At 40.6% G+C, this 16448-nt stretch overlaps 1 pseudogene; it reads left to right on the top strand.

Annotated features, from left to right (window-relative positions):
- The first annotated feature begins 6599 nt into the window (after window positions 1–6599).
- LOC146390395 (protein NLRC3-like) lies at window positions 6600–7238 on the top strand (annotated as a pseudogene).
- Window positions 7239–16448: the final 9210 nt, after the last annotated feature.

The raw sequence follows: 16448 nt of genomic DNA, 5'->3' as shown, positions 1-16448 counted from the left end.
TGCGTTGAGAACAAGTTTCAGCTGAAGTAATGAGTGCTGGACAGCAAAAAAGGCTTTCTGCAAGGAGTCAACTTGGTTCTGGAGTCAGTTCTGCAAAAAGAAAAAAGTATGTATTTAATGAGTTTTACAGAAGCTGCTGCTCAGCTTGAACCTCAAAGACCAACCTTAAGTTTAAAAGCAGAGAACTGGGGATGAACCACTTTATGCATTGTACTGAGTCTGGTACCAACATCAGTCACAGCTCTGTTTGTCTGCTCTCATTTCTTTTATTTTAGGGGAAAGAGAAAAAGAAAAACAAGAGAAAAAAAACCTCCAGAAAAACTTTTGGCTTTTGGATGTGACAACATCAGACTGTAAGACTCTCTTAATGTAACATCTGTTTTATTGCCTTAAAATAAATTGTTAAATAAAGTGTGGAACTGTCCAGCTTTAAATTATTTTGATATTCACTGAAAATTACTTTAAATTGTAAATGCAAAGCTGTAATGCCACTTGAATAATCAGTGCAGTTGTAAACACGGCTTCCGTTTAGGAAACAAACAAAAATCTTCTAAAATCCCTTTAGATTTTTTGCAAAAACAGACAGTCTCCATTGAGTGGTGTGAAAACTTCAGCTTCTTCTCATGCAATCACCCTATTTTTTCATTTTTTAATTAACTGTGATTATGAGGAATTTTTTTCTGACTTCCTGTCTTTATATTTGTCAGAGAGCCAGAAATGTTGAAGAGTTTAGCAACAAATTAAACAGCCATCACTGAGAGCACTATTCTAAAGAATAAATAATGACAGAAAAATATTTCAGTGTATTCCTTGTGACCTGTGTTGGTCAAGTTACTTCTCCCCAAAAGTAAGGTGAAGAGTCATCAACACATGAGGTCAAAGGTCAGGCAGTACAGCTAGAAGAAGGAAAATCTACAATCTGACTTCATTCACTCATTACAACATCTGATCCTGTTCATGATCCTGATTATTACACTGACTGACCAAAACTACATGAACTACAACCACTGCAATGGAAGCAACCAGAAGAAAAACCTGCACTTTGATTTACTCTGATCACGGTGTACAGATCACTACCAGTACACCAATAAGAGACAGTTACAAAATCTTTTAGAGAACAAAATATAGAGTGAAATAAAGCTTTTTAATGACTTTCTTTCTAAGGTTGTAGCTCATGGACATCCTTTTTAAGTATAAATATAAAGAAACTAACGGTTCATATTTGAGCTGGATCTGCCTGGTCTCTGACAGGGAATTGTTTTTTGACCTTTAACTTTAGTATTCTCCCTCTCTCCCGTCCACCTTTCATTTAACAGTCCATTACTCTTGTCCAAAATCTAGAAAATAATTAAGCTGTTCTCTCAGTCCCGATTACAGCAATGACTTGTTACAAGGAAGAAAGCAAAAAAAAAAAAATGTTGGTTGTACTTGCATGCATGTACCACCTGTATGGTACATGTCCAGGGATTTCAAAGTATCCCAATGCAAAACAGTTAAATAAATGTGTGTGAATGTGTTAACAAGGCTTCGAGTAAGAAAGTGCTTGGAGTGCTTGAATTAAATCGAAGAGTGTTATATTTGTACCAGCCCATATTAATAAAGAATTATCTTTTCCCAAAAAACAATACATGTCAGTCTTTATAGTCTAATTCCTCGGTAGCAAAAATAATCCAAAGTTACCAAATGTTTATCATGATCGTACTTCTGTCTGCTCAGTTTCTTATTTGTGTATCTGTGTTTTGGGATTATGTGCTGTACCTTCACATACCTTCATTCTTTATCTGGCCTGACTGGCTGCGACATTGACAGAGATAAGAATAGTCAGATTACATTTAACTCCTTGTGACTCTTAGTTTCATACGTACTTGTTTTAAAGCTTTAAACCTGAACATGAGATGGATTTCAAACCGCTGGTTATGTATTTCATCTTTTTAGGTCTTACATAAAAAGACATAAGAAGACATAAGAAGTGAGCATCTAGCTGGGCTGCCTGATGAAGTTCCCTTTCGTTCTGTTCTGTTCATGTTCCTGATTATTAAACTGTGTAACAAGGACCCAGACTGACAGACAGTTTTTCACCATGTGAATTATTTTGTTTGTAAAAACAGTGCATAGCCATTCAGTGGCAGCCTTTTCAGGCCAACTTTCTACAGCTTAGTTCTCCTCTGCTCGCCCCTCAGTCTCCAGCAACCTGCAAAACAGGGCAAGCATAACCAATAGACTGGTCCCAGCTGCCCAGCTAGATCCATGTGACTGCCCCAGTAACACACAGTGTTTTACATGTAACTTTAGCTTTTTCCTCACAAAGAAACAACTTCCCAAACTGATCCACTGATCAGAAATCTGATGAGAGGAGAAATAAATAGATATTTTTGCTCATCTCTCTCAGTTTTTCAATCTCACTGTACAAACACTTCATATTTTAATGCTTTGCACCTGCAGTTCAACAAAGTAACAGACTAACACTCATTTATTTTGTTTATGCAGCCGCTGCCTTTAAATCCACAAAAAAAAAAAGATTGAAATAAAAAAGAAACAAACACACTATAACATAAACACACTGATACAGTAAAATATTATAAACAATCAAATACTTACTCCTAATGTCTCCTTGTTTCAAATAAACATTTTCTCTTTGCCTCCAAGACTCAATTGATCATTGTTGTCCATGATGACTCCGTCTTCTCACTGACCGAAACACAACTCTGGGCTTTAAGGTTCCTGTCAGTGATCAGGTGATCAGACAAATTCCAACATCCCTGTTTTGTTTTCACTTCTCGCTCACCTGTAACTGAAGGACAAATATTAAAATGTTTGTAACCACAGCACTAAGTTATTTCCTGAGTTATTTCCTTAACTCTTCACTGCTCAGTGAGCACAGGAACATTATCTGATGCCCTGCTGTCAGGATGTCTGCAGTCTGAATCATTTCAGCTATTTCTCATTTTTCCTCCCTTTTAAATCCAGAGTCAGTGTCTGCATCAGTGATCACGTCTCATTATTGTAAAAGAAAAATATATTTTAAAAAAATAGTGTTCTGTTGTTGGACTTCAGGCTTTACAGAAGTAACATTTCCTTCCAAACACACAGTGCTATATCCCCCTCTGAACTATTTAAATACCAGTTCAACAAATTTACAGACACTGGCTACACTGGGACAGGCTTATACGGACAAATAGAGATAAGTTAGTTGTGTAAAATAATGTGAATGTGGATTATTTGTATAGCCTGGCACAGTTATGCTAACTGACTCTCTCTACCAATAAAAAAATAATAATAGAGTTAAATTAGACTGAAAAGTTTTCTATATGAGCTCTCCACAAACACACTGAGAAGTCAGTGATGTCGGTTTCAGAGAAAAATCAGTTCCTTCTTTTTTACTCAGAGCCACCAATCTGACTGTTTCCCAATAAGATTATTTTTTGATCTGCACTAAAAAACACAACTTCTGCCATCTTGTTCTGTTTAAAAAAACATCTTTGTAATGTTAGAGTGTTTTCTGTGTTAGCCAGCTGTCAGGGTGCTGATGGCCAGACAAAAGGTTTTCATTGTTTTAAGTTTAACCAGAAAAAAAATATGGAGCTTAATTTAATAATATTTTACCCTTGGTGACAACTCGTCAACATGTTACGCTTCCGGGCACCCAACATGTTTCTAAATGACAAGATCGGAAAAATAAGGAAACATGAGGACCATTTAGAATCAATCCACACATGTTCCTTCATTTTCCTCAAATCGCTTTGCGGTGGCAGCACCGTCATTCTACTGTATTTCACCCATAACCCGACACATACCATAAGAACGACAAAGGTCGCCTTTCGTGTTCCTCAAGAACGCCGCGGGACATGACAAATCGTCAGGACGCTGCACCTCGGGAGGGAGAACGGGAGTACTTAAAGAACCCCTCCTAGTATGACATTCTGGCACACCATCTTTAGTGTCTACACGTGCACGGACAGAACGTCCAGACTTGAATTAAGGAAGTGTGTTAGCAGTGCTAACCACCACGCAACAATGGTGTTCTTTTTTCTGTTAGCAATGTATAAAATGTAGCTGATAAGAGGTAGTTGTCATACACCATAGATCATATTTTATCACTTCAAATTTATGTTTTAAATTTTCCTTCTTCTAGCTGTACTGACTGACCTTTGACCTCATGTGTTGATGACTCTTCACCTCTGTCTCCTCTCACAGGGAGAAGATGATCTGCAGGATCCTGCTGCTCATCATCCTCACCTCATGTGTCTCTGGTTAGTTTACAGCTTCACTTTATGAACTCCAAATAAAGCTCAACAACAGATTTGTTCCAGTTCTCAGTGTGTCTGCTCCTCTCTTTCCCTCTCTGTCTCCTCAACAGGATCATTTGTAGTCAATGTGACACAGACCTCCTATCAGGCAGAGGAGAACCACAACATCACACTGGAGTGGACGTTCACCACCAAACCTGACACATTTATCCTCCTGAGAAGCAGCATTTATGTCCTCTGTAATGGACATTTGTTTTAAGTCTATATCTTTTGACCTATTTTAGCTAAGTCCTCATGTACTAAATAGAGGACGTCCTGGGATTTCCATTGATATCTTGTGTGTTTAGGTGGCCTCTTTTAGCTTCAAACGGAAAGGAAATAATAAAAAAAAGTTTATTTTTTCTCAGACTCAGTTTGACAAAAGAGCTGAAGCCATAATCAGTGTTCATCTCACACAGGTCCAGTCCCGAGTCATCAGTCCTGAGTCTGAACAGCTGAAGTCTGATTCGTCCTTCCTGACACCTCAACGCCTTCATCAACATGATAGGTGTTGAGGTGAATACGTTGTGTTAAATGAAACCAGCCTCCACCCCGGGGGGAAGGGTAACATCTCTTGGGTCTGGGTTCTGTTCCCCCTCTGGGGGCGAGGGTACCTGGACCCGGGGTATAGAGTATGTTTGGGGAGTGTGATTGTGTGTACATGTCCATTTATGTCAATCCTTACGTTGGGTGAGTGCTGAGTGTTTGTATATGTGTGCATGAGGGTGGGAATGCATGTTTGTGTCTGTGTGTGCCTGTTTGTCTGTGTCTATATGTCAGGTCGGGTCTTACACTCCACCTCTCTGGGAACTCCCAGGCCCTCCAAGGCCTATCTCCCCTCACCACACTCCCTGCCGGTGACTGATGCCCTCAGGGGTCGGTGCATTGGTGGTTCTTGGTGTCCGGGGCTGGGCGCTCAGGTATGTACCAGCTCACTCCCGGTGGCTACCTGGCGGGGCCTGGCGCCTGTTGCTCGGTCAGGCCTCCTCCGGGGTGCGGGGGGCCCTCGGGCCTCCGGCCTCTGGGCCTGCGGCTCGGTTCACTCTTGGCACAGCTGGCTGCCGGCAGAGCCGGCGGGCACGCCGGTGCAGCCCCCTCTAGCTTCTGCTCGGTGGCTACTGGGTGACGCCTCGTCTGGGGATCCTCAGCCCTTCCCATGAGGGTGGCACGGATGCCCCTCCGGTGGTCCACCTTGGGCTCTCGCACTCTGGGGCCTCTGGATGTCTGGGGCCTGGATCTCCTCCATGCCTGCTTCATGCCCTGGGGGACAGGGCTATGGCTCTCTACATCCTCTTGCAGACCATTACATGTGGAAACCATTTGAATACAAGCGCGCTGATCCACACAGGTGTGCACACGGGTGTTCACTGTTCGTAGACTTAAATTACACCTTTCTTGGCTGCTACTTCAAAGCACATTGTGCGCTGTCTGTCCTGCGTGCTGCACAACAACATTGAATATTTAGTATTTACTGCTGTTTACACTTAGCTAGATTAATGCGATGGTGTTGTGTTTAGTATGTTGCTTTGGTTTTTTTTGCTTGTTTTCTATTCTTTTTCTCTCAACAGGTGATCCAGGAGATTTTTTTTTTCCTCCCCCCCTTTCTCACTGTCCTTCTCCCCTTCTGTTTTTCTTCTCCTTCCTCTTTCTTTCTCCCTTTCCTATCCCTCACTCATGTCTGTCCCGTCTGTAACAACTGAATATAAAATAAAATAAATAATAAAAACAAAGGTCGATCAAATGGACCAATACGGCAATGCCACGATGATCCATTTGGCAAAATAAATCCATTGGGTATCCTTGTTGGTCTTCAGACAACAATTCTGATGGCTAAAGAACCAAATGGGACAGGCAAAAAAAAAAAAAAAAATGAAACCAGATTTCCAGGACAGAGATTTTTTGATCAGTTATCTCTCCACAGAAGATAAAAATATAATTCCAGGATCTGTCAGGTTTGGTTGTGAACGCTGCAGTGTGATGTGTGTAATCTTTTAGTCTCTAACACAGGCAGGCCCAACAGAACAGGGGAAACAGTGGATTTAAACACCTGTTGCTGAAAACTCAAAACAGATTTTGGCACAAAATGGAGAATCCACTGTGTGATCATGTAGTTCAAAGTTCAGGCTGGAACTGAAACAACAACAAAAGTGAAACTGCGGGAACAAACATGAGATTCCACCAGAAACAAACTGCAGGATTAATTTTGCCAGGACTTCTCTCTGATCAGTTTTAGGTTCCTCCTGAGTGCTGTGCACCATCTAGTGGCATCTTTCAGACTTCCTCTGAGTGGATGTGCTGCTGACAAACCTCATCATGGGAAAGTTGCTTCCTTCTGCTCACATCTGGATAACCACACGACCTGCAGCAGCCAATCAGATCCCTGCTGAATATATAGACATGGTTACAGAGGTCAGAGGGTTCACTGACCAACAGAAAAAAGAGTACTTAAGGAAGAGACTCAGAGACAAGGAAGAGGCCAACACCATAATCTCTCACATCAAGACATCACGAAGCCTCCACATCATGTGTCACATCCCAATCTTCTGCTGGATCACTGCTACAGTTTTAGAGAGTTTGTTAAAAACCAAACAGGATGGAGGAAAGATGCCCAAGACACTGACTGAGATGTACATTCACTTCCTGGTGGTTCAGACCAAACTGAAGAACATCAAGTATGATGGAGGAGCTGAGACAGATCCTCTCTGGAGTCCAGAGAGCAGGAAGATGATTGAAGCACTGGGGAAACTGGCATTTGAGCAGCTGCAGAAAGGAAACCTGATCTTCTATGAATCAGACCTGACAGAGTGTGGCATTAATGTCAGAGAGGCCTGAGTGTACTCAGGAGTGTTCACACAGATCTTTAAAGAAGAGAGAGGACTGTATGAAAAGAAGGTGTACTGTTTCGTCCATTTGAGCATTCAGGAGTTTTTAGCTGCTCTTCATGACACTTGAGGGAAGATGAACAACTTTAATAATATCCTCTCCATGCACCTTGGAAGCAGGTGAAGTTGTGCCAGAAATTTTTTTAGCTGCTCTTCATGCCCATCTGACATTCACCAACTGTGGTATCAACCTGTTGGATAAAGAAGAAACAGCATCAATGCAGATCAGAGAGTCTTCAATCAGACACTTGTACCAGAGTGCAGTGAACAAGGGCTTACAGAATCCAAATGGACATCTGGACTTGTTTCTTCGCTTCCTCCTTGGTCTTTCAATGCCAGCCAACCAGGAACTCCTACAAGGCCTACTGACACCAACAGGAAGCAGTTCACAAACAAATCAGGAAACAATCCAGTTCATCAAGAATCATATCAACCAGAATCCCTCTCCAGAGAAAAGCATTCATCTGTTCCACTGTTTAAATGAACTGAATGATGACTCTATAGTGAAGGAAATCCAAGGTCGCCTTAATTCAGGAAACCCTTTTACAGTTAATCTTTCTCCTGCTCAGAGTTCAGCTCTGGTCTTCATCTTATTGTCATCAGGAAAAAAACCTGGATGTTTTTGACCTGAAAAAACAGTGCTGCCAGTGGTCAAAGCCTCCAAGAAAGCTCTGTGAGTGTGTTTTGAACAATGCTAAAGATGGCTTTAAATCTGTGCTACGTTCAAGAATTTAAACAAATGAAACATTTTTAACACATATTTATTTATTTTTCTTACTGTTACATTTCTAGGTTGAGTGGCTGTAAACTCACACAGAAAAGCTGTGAAGCTTTGTCCTCAGTTCTCAGTTCCCAGTCTTCTAGACTCAGAGAGTTGGATGTGAGTAACAACAACAACCTGAAGGAGTGAAGCTGCTGTGTGCTGGACTTGGAAGCCCACACTGTACTTTGGAAACCCTCAGGTCTGATTTGCTTTTCACTTATTATTATTAAATAGCAAATATATATATACACCATGAGTCAAAGATTTTGTTGGTTTTTCTTTATTTCCATGACTATTTCCATTGTAGATTTTCACTGGCTTCAAAACTATGAATGAACACATTTGGAATTATGCAGTAAACAAAAAAAGTGTGAAATAACTCAAAATATATTTTATATTTGAAATTCTTCTAAATTAGCTTTGATTACTGCTTTGCACACTCTTGGGATTCTCTCGATGTGCTTCATGAGGCAGTCACCTGAAATGGTTTCCAAATAGTGTTGAAGGAGTTCACAGAGATGCTGAGCACTTGTTGGCCCTTTTGCCTTCACTCTGTGGTCCATCTCATCTCAAACCATCTCGACTGGGTTTTTGTCAGGTGACTGTGGCCAGGCCATCTGACGCAGCACTCCATCACTCTCCTTCTTGGTCAAATAGCTCTTACACAGCCTGGAGGTGTGTTTGGGGTCATTGTCCTGTTTAAAAATAAATTATGGTGCCAAGAAACACTGTTTATGTCACAGAGCTGCAGATCCAAAGTGCAGACACCCTGGCAGGACTTAGCTCGAAAATTGGTGTCACGGCTGACCAAGGACCATGACAATTGGTTTATTGCTGGTTTCACAGAGCATAGCAAACTGGGAAGCTAACTGGCAAAACAATAACAGAAATATTAGAATGGACTATTACCACAGAGACAGGACACACAGCAAGAGGAGCTTGCAAAGCCAGACAAAGGGAGACACAGACACTAAATACATGAGGGAATCAGGGCAAAGAGGAAACACACCTGGGATAGGACAGCTGAACATGATACACACCGAACAAGAGACTGTCAAACTAAAACCAGAAGTATGAAAAGAACACACACTGAAATGCAAACAAATGAAGCAGAGGGAGGAAAGAGAGAGAGAGTAAGCAAGGCACATGCATGGCACGAGAGCAAGAGGGCGAGTGACAAGAGAGGGAGATACTTAAACTCCTCCACTTGGGGCATCAAATCGTCCCTGACTTTGAGTGGGGACTCCTCCCTTTCCCAGCTGAGGGCTATGACCTCAGATTTGGAGGTTCTGATTCTCGTTCCCGCCTCTTTATACTTGATAACAAACTTAGAGAGACTTAGAGCTTTTTATTGTTATTGTGCGGTTTCTTGCACAGCGAAATTGGGTAGCTGGACCACAAAGGTGCAAAAGTAAAAAAAGAGAAAACAATATACAACGAGGGAAAAATAAAAATAAAAAGCAATATATATGTATACATATATGTGAGTGAACTATATACATGATGTATGCGTAAGAAACATTGAAACAGAAACATTGTGGGGCTGTATACAAGGGCATATAATTAATAAATAAATAAATAAGGGTGGAGGGGCTATGGTCATTTAGGGTGGGGGTGGTAATTCCACTGAGACCTAAATATTGCACAAGACCAAGGATATTGAACATGAACCAAAAATATTCCACAGAACATGGAAAGACTGAGATATTGCACATAGATGATCAACAGCAGTGTCAGAGTGGATGTGTTGGAGAAGTCTGTTCACACTCTCAGTTTGCATTAAGAGTTCTGACAGCCCACAGGTCGAAGCTGTTCTTTAGTCTGTTGGTTATGCATCTGATGGATCTGAACTTTTTTACAGAGGGCAGGATGTTGAAGAGGTGGTGGTTAGGATGGAGGTGGTCTTTTATAATTGCCCTGGCAATTATAGACCTCTTGAGCTCTTGAGCTGGCAATTAAGTCCAGGGAGGATTGTGAACAGCTGATCACCTTCTCTACAGTTCTGATGACCATCTGCTTCAGTGCGAGCTAGAGGCCGCCACCTGATGAAGCCAACAAAACCACATTGTTAGCGAAAAGCAAAGAAAAATATTCAGAGACCATCCAAATGTGTGTTTTTTGTGTCTGTAGGCTTTCAGGCTGTCTGATCACAGAGGAAGGCTGTGATTTTCTGGTCTCAGCTCTGAGATCCAACCCATCCCATTTGAAAGAACTGGACCTGAGCTACAATCACCCAGGAGACTCTGGAGAAAGTCTACTATGTGCTCAACTGAAGGACCCACTCTCAAATCCAGACAGATTTAAGCTGGAAAATTTGAGGTAAACATTAGAAACATTTTCTTACTTCCTCTAATTACCTGAGGGTTTAGGATGACCACAGGTCCAATAATCCAAAACCCAAACCTGGGTGACTTGGACAAATTGCAGTTGTGAAGTTCAGGTAAAGATCAAGCAGGTCTAATGACATCCCTCTAAGTTTGAAAATCACTGGCAATATGAGGGTCATCTTTTATCAACTAAACTTTTTGTTCATTATTCTATAGGTCTAAGAAAATGTAAGTCTCTATTTGATGTAGTAGCTAACGGCAACTAAACCCTGCTGTATTTTCTTCCATAAAGGTGCAATGTATCCATGTATAATGTATCCATCTACTAAATAATTCCTCATTCAGGAATATTAGAAATTCAAGGAATTGCCAAAATTTTGAAGATTTTTTTAACTCTGAAGTTCTCTCTTTTATTTTTAAGAATTCTCTGTTTTGGTCATGTTTATTAGATTCCTCCTTTTATTTTGTAATTATAGTAATTCCTCAGCTTAGAGTTGTAGTTTGTATTTGATTGTTTTTGTTTCAGTTGTTTCCTAACAGCCCTGCATTCGTCTATATCTTGTTTTTAAATCTCCATCTAATTATCTATATAGTGAGTAGTTTAATGAGACCTCATTGGTTTGCTGATTTTTTAATATTTATTCCAGTACAGTGCTGTGCAGTTCTTTATATGATGTTACACGATGGTTCCAATTTAAATTAAGTTACGGCAGAGTACTAAGGTCACATTAACAAAAGGAAAAAAATGAGTGTCCTTTTTGACATTAAGCTCAAAATAGTATTTTGAGAAAAGTTGAAATGTGGAGATTACAGTTGTTATTTCAAGCCAGACGCCACAGCAGCTATACCAGATGTATACAAATCTGGCCAACTCTTCCAAGTTTGTGTGTTCTTTTTCCTTTCTGACCAGATGCAGCTTTCTGCACAACCATTTTGGTGTCCTTATTATTCTCACCACACTGTTTATGTGCTAAAAGAGAAATAATTTTAGCACATAAACTGTGTGTGTGTGTGTGTGTGTGTGTGTGTGTGTGTGTGTGTGTGTGTGTGTGTGTGTGTGTGTGTGTGTGTGTGTGTGTGTGCGTGCGTGCTTGCTCAGAAGTCTGGGCTCTTAAGTGAACTTGCCAAGTTTAAATTGGCAACTACGAAAGAACAAACTTGGAGTACTTGGTATTGAGAAACATCTCTTCTCTTTTGTGGCTCACTTTTAGTCTTACTCCCTTTATCTAATGGTACTTAATTATTCAGACCTGTACCTTCTTTCCCCAGCTATATGTCATCCCCGCGGTGTGTGTGCGTGTGTGTGTGGTCGCAGCACTGTCACTTCAGGAAAGCATAAAGAGAAGGTGATCATTTAACTCAATCAGGAAGGTGCTTCATTCAGGGAGTGACACACAATTATGCTTCTAAAAGTGTGAAAATAAACTTTTGGGTAAGGTGAAAAGTATTGTGATAATAATAAGTGTGGCACTGTTAATCATTTGGAACAACACATAACAAGTCTGCATAATTTGTTTCAGCAAAATTTAAGGCAAAAGTCACAAACACCTTGATTAAGGTTGTTACCACTTAGCCAGTTAAAGAACATGTAGAGCCAGTCAGACACAAAGTTTTACACGTATTGGAAAAAATTGCTGTTTTTAAAAGGGCTGCCAAAATAAAGAAAGATACTTTGATTATAAAAAAGACTGAATTTATGTTATTTGGGTGGAGGTTATTACAAAGTTAATCCTCAATTCCTTCGTAAAAGGAATTTGTATGTTAAACAACAAAGAAACACAGCTGGAGTTTGCAGCTGGGAATTATATTGTGAAAGGACTCTTGGAAGTGGGCAGAAGGAGAAAGTGGAGATTTTGAACCTGTTTCTCAATCACAGAGGAAATGTTCTTTGTCACATTGTTGGTTTGCTTCCCTGTTTGTTTTCATTTTGTGCTCCCTGCTTGCCTTTACATTTAGTTTCCCTTTGCCTGTGGATGTTTTCACATTTCACATTGAGTGGTTCTGGTGAGGGCAGACAAAAGACAAAAGACAAGACAAAAGACAAGCTCTCTCTCTCTCTCTCTCTATATATATATATATATATATATATATATATATATATATATATATATATAATACATCTCCTTTTAATTTATTTTGATAGTCTCCTGATAAACTTTGAAGTAATACAGCTGTAAATAATGTTTCTGTGCAAATAAATTTAAACTGTCTACATCTGAGTGATGTCACACTTCAGCATTTTTGATGTGATTCATCTGCTGCTTCCTATTCTAAATGACTTCCTGTTTATATGAAAATTTGATTTATTTTTGTGTCAGTGTTTTTTTTTTTTTTTTTTATCAAAGACAGTGTTCAACAGTTCTTTAGTGACAAATAAAACAAACTTTGGCATCACTTTTTTACAGAACACATAAATACAGAAATTAGAATAGACGAGTGACACAAAACATCTTTTTATGTTTTCACCCTTAAAGACGTGTTGTCCTGTGATTAAAGACGTCGCTCTCTTTATGGTAAACATCCATGCACACAGTAATGAGACCAGTGCACGTACTGAGCAAATGGAGAAGAAAAATCTTAATAAAAATAATATATTTTTAATTTTAGATCAGAATATGTGACAATAATGATCATAGTGTATGCATGTGTGTATGTCTGTATCTGCTCCTTAACAGGCGCAATCTTGACAAAACTTACACAACCATCATCAAATATAAAACGCTAACATCTACATCTAATTATCTCTCCAACCCCTCTCATGCTATGTTATTGTTTTTTATATGCACAATCTGATGTTCCTGAGTTAGTGTTGACACCATCATAATTAACATTACTGCAGGTTAAAAATTGCAAGTGACCAGTGATGTTGGAACAGGAAGGGGAGCAGGAAATTGCCAAAAATGTCTCAGTGTGCTGAAGCATAAGAGCTCCAGTCATTGGAGCTAAGAGGCTGAGCTCACCTCCTGCACAACAACCCCACACAGTTTGTCACTCTATGATCCACAAAAACAGAATGAAGCTCCTTCTGACCGTCTTCTCCATCTACACTCTCAAAGCAAAGATTACATCTATAGAGTTCTCTCTCAGCATGAAGGCATACTGCTGCTCACTGATCACTGTCATGGTGAAATCTAACCTGTTTACTATTAGTATATAATTTTAACTTTCTCATACAAAATGTCTGTGAAGGATCTCAGTCATCCAGGTCATCGTAGTGTAAGAAGCTATGAAAGAAAAGTGTCTGGACTTCTTTATGTTGCTTGAGAGTCCTGCACAGAGACCTGCCATCTTCAGAATTTTTCTGCCGACTCTGCGGTGGTTGGATCAGCAGGGATGATGAGACAGATTAACAGGCTGTGGTCGACTCCTTTGTCACGTGGTGTGAGCACAATCATCTGCAGCTCAACGTGACAAAGACCAAGGAATTGATAGTAGACTTCAGGAAGACCAGGAAACACTTGACCCCTGTTTCAATCCAGGGGGTCAGTGTTGACATTGTGGAGGACTATAAGTACCTTGGAGTACACATTGACAATAAACTGGACTGGGCTACAAACACTACAGCACTTTACAGAAAGGGCCAGAGTCGTCTCTATTTTTTGAGGCGACTGAGGTCCTTCAACATCTGCCAGAAAATGCTCAGGATTTTCTATGAGTCTGTTGTGGCCAGTGCGATCCTCTATGCTGTTGTATGCTGGGGGAGCAGGCTGAGGGTCGCAGATGCCAACAGACTCAATAAAAAGATTTGTAAGGGCAGTAATGTTGTGGGGATGGAGCTGGACTCCCTTAAGGTGGTGTCGGAGAGGCAGATGTTGTCCAAGATAAAGACAATGTTGGGTAACACCTCCCACCCACTCCATGACATGCTGGTCAGTCACAGGAGCACGTTCAGTGAGAGACTGAGTTACCGAAAAGCACCACTGAACAACACAGGAAATCATTCCTGCCTGTGGCCATCTCCCTGTACAATTCCTCCACTTAACACACTGTTTACTGCAACAGCTGCACCCTTTTTTGGACATGTTCTTCCTTTTTCAGCTATTTATTAATAAGTGACTTTTATGTATATATATGCCTGTATAAATGGTGCTATTCTTACTTAGTGTATTGTCTGTCTTTGTTACTGTTTGTTTATAATGGAGCACTGTAACCAAAAATAATTTCCCCTAGGGATCAATAAAGTATTCTGATTCTGATTGCTTGAAGATGTTTCACCTCTCATCCAAGAAGCTTCTTCTGTTCTAGGGTCAAATGGTGGAGAGTCCCAGATTTAAGCCCTGTGGGAGTTTCCCCCCGAGAGGGACAATGGACCCCGTGATGATCCTCTACCTAATCACATGAGCCAAGGTGTGAAAACGGGTGTAGGTCACAATCAGCCAAGGTTTTGGGTGAGCTCATTGTGAAACCTAGCCCCACCCTATCATGTGATTTCCTGAGGTCAAATGGCCCATCCCACAGGGCTTATATATCTGGGACTCTCCACCATTTGACCCTAGAACTGAAGAAGCTTCTCAGATGATAGGTGAAACGTCTTCAAGCAACTTAAAGAAGTCCAGACACTTTTCTTTCCAAGCTCCTTAGACTTTCTCATACAAAATGAGCATCTATGAATATGGGAAAACAATTAACTGTAGGCTTTGCTCAAGGCCATGATACACTTCATTATCAAGCGGGTACCTACATGATGGTGAGCGTTTAACTCGCAGCCACTAAATCGACTTGCATCCACATAATGGTTACAAAGGAGCTGTTATTATCTTGCCTCTTGGTTAATTCCAGTTCAAAGATGTCCATGGAGTATTGATCTTTTTGCAAAGTTTTTATCCTTCAGTAAGTATCAGAAAAGTTTGGTTTTGGTGCTCAGTTTATTTTTCCACAATCATAACATCTGTTTTTAACCTCGCTTCAACAATCTGGCCAAGATTTTATGCCGGATCCTTTTCCTGACTGACTTCACTGGCTTGTGGTCCCCAATAGCTGGGTTATCATCAATTACATCCTACGTGTTAAACAGCTAGAAAGAAAGCTATATTAACAACATGTGCTAGACACTGTTCCATAGTTACACCATCACAGACTGCCTCTGCCTACCAAAGGAACTCCCCATGCCAACCACACACACAGTGGTGCAATAATTGGAGATTATGTATCTGAATTTCAGGAGCGGGACCACACCTCCAAACACGCTCATTCCAGTTGTCATCGATATAGGTTCCCCCAGTTCTGCAAGCTTTTCATTCTCGTTTACGTGCCCCACCCTCCCTCTTTGTTTTCAATTCTTTAACTTCTTCACTTCTACTTATTACACAGGGATCTGCCAGGCCCAGGAGCCGTCTCCAGTCCTCTTCGAGGCCTTCCCCAAACCGCAGCTCAATTCATGTCCAAGCATTCACCTTTACCTACTAAAATGCTGTCAAACCTAAAATGAGGATGTGGGCTCAGCTAGTAAATGATGGTTATTAAGATGATGATGACGATGATGATACTGATCATAATAACTGTGAAGATGAGTTCAGCTATGACCGTGGCTTTTTGCTGCTTCCCGATTTTTCCTGAATAATTCTATAAACCAATGGCACAGCATAAAAGAACCACCTCAGCAGGACAAGACTCACCTGTACATCTCTATCTGAAGGCCAAAGGACCTTGAATGATACATATTTGCGTTTATTTATTCATTTTATTTTTCTTGGGATACTGAGTGGAAAGACACTACAAAAAAAGGGTTTATTATTTAAAATTGTGTCTAATAAATGTGTTTATGTTAAGTGAGTGTGGTGTCCATTGTGTGCTGGAAGCCTTACTGTTCCTGTGGTGGAGAAGCTACTACCAATCTCGTTTATGAAACTAGCCTCTCATGGGATACAGATATTTGGGACACATTTGATTTCTTGTAACCTATTTCTAAAGAAACTGTGATTCTGGGCTTAGACCTCGGGGTGAAATTGATGACACTGACACCTAGTGAACTGCCCAAGGAAAACGGTCCTGATTTCCACGCATTAAAGGTTTGGCGTAAGTACAGATTGCGTTACATGTGCATGACTTCCTGGTTACAACCATTTTAACAACATCCCTGGTGAAAAAAAGGGTCATCTCCCCTCACCCTGTATATGGCTTAATCCCTTTAACGGTCCACCATATACAAGCACAGGTGAGGCCATAAATGGCAAGAAGTAAACATCCTTAC

Source organism: Perissodus microlepis, chromosome 3, assembly GCF_051167445.1.
Source record: "Perissodus microlepis isolate ML-2025 ecotype Zambia chromosome 3, ASM5116744v1, whole genome shotgun sequence".
Lineage (NCBI taxonomy): Eukaryota > Metazoa > Chordata > Actinopteri > Cichliformes > Cichlidae > Perissodus > Perissodus microlepis.
Note: the sequence above shows the minus strand (reverse complement) of the source record. Positions and strands in the feature narration are given on the sequence as shown.